This window comes from Quercus robur, chromosome 8 (genome assembly GCF_932294415.1).
Source record: "Quercus robur chromosome 8, dhQueRobu3.1, whole genome shotgun sequence".
Lineage (NCBI taxonomy): Eukaryota > Viridiplantae > Streptophyta > Magnoliopsida > Fagales > Fagaceae > Quercus > Quercus robur.
Genome location: NC_065541.1, coordinates 793,220 through 797,660, shown reverse-complemented (window position 1 = coordinate 797,660; position 4,441 = coordinate 793,220).

The following is a 4,441-nucleotide window of genomic DNA, read 5'->3' as shown; positions in this document are numbered from 1 at the left end:
ACATGTTTGTTAGCTTACAAATACGCGCAATTGTATTTGTACCTGCCACTTTGTCACTTTCTGAGGAATCACATTCACATTCACGCGGCTGCTAACAACAATGTCCAAAACAAGGAATTAATTGGGGTAAAATAAATGTACCACATAGACAGAAATATTCTTAAATTGGTATAAAAGTCAAATGATTGTAATAAAGGATGCTTTTCCATTGGATGGCTCACAAAATTTGCAATTTGCTTACTATATTATGTTTGCTTTTTAACAAATTTTACTACACTTTTTTACTACATCAAACATGAAAGTAGTATTAAATTTACCATAAAATAAAAGAACACCAGTTAACATAAATCATTTATTTATTATATTTTATTAAATTTTTATAAAATATTGAGTCTGAGCTATGTTAGAGACATAATTTTTTGATTTATTAATTAAGATACTAAGTTGTAGATTGTGTATAGTACCCAAAAAAAAAATTGTAGATTGTGTAACATTAATTTTATATAAAGTTATCAGTTGATTATGTAGCAATCATAACATGACACTCTAATAGTTGTAATAAATTTGCAAAAGCAATAACACAGATTGACAAGAAATTTCACAATCTTTTCATATTTTGTTTTTTTTGTGACATATTGTGAAATAGTACCATGCTTATTACACACATTTGTTTTTAATTAATTGAAAACGTGACTTGACAGTGTGGTGTGTAATTGATACTGTGTGTGTGAGTAAAAAATAAAGTTGTACACATCTCGTTGTACTTGATCGAGTCTGAGTTAGTAGAGACCATTGAAAAAGATGCGACTTTTTTTTGTCATAAACTATTAAGTGAGTGTAATCAAAAGTTGCTTTTCCAACAAGTTGTGAGTCCCGTGTGAGTTTCTGTTAGCTTTTTCATCTATAGGTTTTTTTGTTTCAACAATAAAGCAAACAGGGCCGGGCCTAGGGCTAGGCCATAGCCTAGGGCACCTACTAGGGAAAGGCCCCCCAAATGGGGACACTAAAAAAAAAAATATATATATATATATATATATATAATAAAGTTTTAGTTAATACCAATTAAGTTCAATACTTTCCAAAACTAATCAATTTAATTCTTAAAATCAATTTAATTCATAAACAATGTTAGGCTAGTTATGGCCCGTTTGGTAGAGCATTTCAAACACCTATTTTCAGTTTTTAAATAATATTACACATTTTTTCATTCACATGAATTTCAAAAAATTACAAACAACACTACTCAAACTACTCTACCAAACGGGCTCTAGTAATCTTTTTCAACTATCTTGGAGATTAAATTGGTTTTAGGGATTAAATTAATCAATCTGAAAAGTTTTAGACCTAATTGGCATTAATTTAAATCTCAAGAAATGTTAATGAAATTTACCCAAAATATTTTAGTTGTACTTATTTTCTTTAATTTCCAATAAATTTGAGTAATATTAGATATAATACAAATTTTATTATATAAATTTTATAAATAGATGTATCTCTAATCACAATAAATAATTCAAATAGAAAAATCTTAGAAACACTAATAAACTTTACAATATAGGCTTTACAAATTAACGTGATAATAAATATTATTGGTGTCTTCAACAACCTAATATATGTATGTTTGAATTACTTTTATGTGTTTGGTGACATATCTTTATAAGTCTCAAGTTGTAAAATTTATAGTATCTTTATCATCACTTATTCACATACTAATTTGTTACTTTCTTAAAGTGCAATTAATCACATATATTTTCACATCAGTTTGTTAGTTTATATATATATATATATATAAAGTTAGTTTGTAAAAAAAAATTACAGTAACTTTAGCATTTTCCCTAAAAATTATGGATTAATATAAATTTAACCCAATAACCAGCAACAAGTGATTTAGTTATATTAAAAAGTAATGATTTAAAATAAATACAAAATATAAACTAAATATTATTTAAATGATATTTAAATATAAAAGGCCCATTCAAAGTTATCATCTTAGACCTCTAAATGTATTGAGTCGGCCCTAACTACAAACACATAATTTCGCACATAATTTTACAACATGTTGATATGATTTATTGTGAATGTTCAACAAAAAGTTGTGGATCCATATAAACAAGTTTGAATAAAAAATATCCACCACTCACAATCAATCACATCAACATGTAAGGAGTTTGGGTGTGTCACTAGAATTATTGCTATATTTGCTTTTTACAATAAGTATAGGGACACTATCAACAATAACATATCAAGTTGTGATTGTTCCGTGATAAGTTAAGTGTTAATAGTAAATTCACATTGTGAAAGTAACGTAACTCTCATCATAAATTGAAAACTCACAAAAGTGTGAAAGGGAGAATATCCATAAGATTCTTGTCTCTTTTTTAGTACAACTATACTTTTGTCAATTTTCAACAAAATATACAAATAAGCTTTCAATAGCTTAGTTTTAAAAAAAAATAATAATAAAAAAAAAATGCTTTCTATAGCTTTCGATAGCTTTCAGAAACAAAAACTGGGCCATGAAAGTCAAGGCCAAACAAGAAACTATCACGTATTGTCAAAACGATGCTAGTGTGATTTGAGCTTGTCCAACGACAAAGTATATTTGCCACGTAGAACAACCCCACAATGAAATGACATGCAAATTGACATAGAAGAATAATGCTAGTAAAGAGGAATGCTATGTTTTTTTTTTTTTTTTTGACAACTTTTTTTTTTATACTAGTTAAATTAACGAGTTTTGGTTCTTCTTTGAACTCAACATTAACATCATTATTTTATTTATTATTAATAATTTGTCACATCAGCAGGTGTCAAATATTTTGTATCTCTAGACTTTCTCAAAAGTAAAAGGTAAAATTTTCCACACATAAATGAAATCAAAACACAAAACATAACTCTTGCAACTATCAATGAATAAGCTTTCAAACACAAAACATTAAATTTATTATTATGTTATTAATGTGATATTAATTGTATATATTGTTTTATCAAATTTTAATATTTTATAGAAAAATTAGTAGTAGTTTTAACTTTTTTTTCTATAGAGTATTAAAAAATTTAAGATTGAGTCATGTTCACCTAAAAAATAAAAAAAGAGTTATGTTAAAGACAAATTATTTTACTTGTTAAGATGATAAATAAATAGTAATTGGTGTAGTAATCATGCAATTTATAATCTTAGCATGTCATCTTATCTGATTATGAAAATCTTATTAAGATTTTTATATGAATAATGTTAGAAATACAAGAAATTTTACAACTTTTAACAATTTTTTAATGTGCCAAATTGCAATTAGTGGGAACATGACTTGCCCATTTTTTAATGTGCCAAAAAAAGTTATGAACATAGACTTGCCCATTTTTATCACTGGAATTATTGAGAAATGATGTGAGGAAATTGAAGTCCTTTTCTCTAATTTTTGGTCGCAATCGAAGTGAGTGAGTGTAACCAAAAGAGCTACTTTTTCTGCAAGTAGTGAAGGCCAAAAGCAAGAAAAAAATTCATGAATGTGAAAACCATGCTAGTGCGATTTGAGCTTTGACAACAAGAAAGAATATTTGCAGCAGATATTTACAACCCCACAATGACATGACATTGCAAATTGCAAATTGCAATTGGAAGAAAATAATGCAACAACTGAAAAAGAAAGATTTTCCAATTCCACGCGGAGAAGGTAATCAATCAAAACTCTTTTCTGCTAAAGCAACAAATTAAGAACATCTAAACACAATTCTATGGTAAGACTAAAAAAAAAACATTAAAATATATCTGTGGTCCTTAAAATTTGGTCAAACTTTGATTTATGTCCATTAAATTTAAAATTTTATAATTTTATCCACGAGATTTTAAGGTCCCAATGTCTCCCTTTTGTTTATATGCCATTAAAGAAATTGTTTGCATGTTCTTAGAAACTGTTCTATAAAAAAAATATTTTTTAAAAAAAACTTCTAGGTTGGCACAGGACTCATTGGGTCTAAAAGAGACTTCTTTAGATTGGTATAAATTAAATATTAGTGGTTGTGTTATAGGATGTCCTGGACTTGCAGGTGGTGGTGGCCTTATTAGGGACCACCAAGGAAGATGGGTTAAAAGATTCACTAGAGCTATAGGTTGGTCTGATAGTTTGGAAGATGAACTTTGTATACACATCTCCAAATCCAGGCAGTTGAAATCGAATTAGATGCTAACTCTGTTGTTGGATTACTATACAGTAATGATGTCTCACTTGCTGAGTATGCACCAATGGTTGATGATTGCAGGAACTTGATGAATCAAATTCCCAAGTGGAAGCTAAACCATTGCTTTAGGAAAGCCAATGCATGTGTCAATATGCTTGCGAAAATGGTAATCTACCTTTAACAAGATTTTGTTATTTTGGACACTCCTTTTATGGAGCTGTCCTTACTTTTGTTATATGGCCTTACTGGTTTTGGCCGTAAT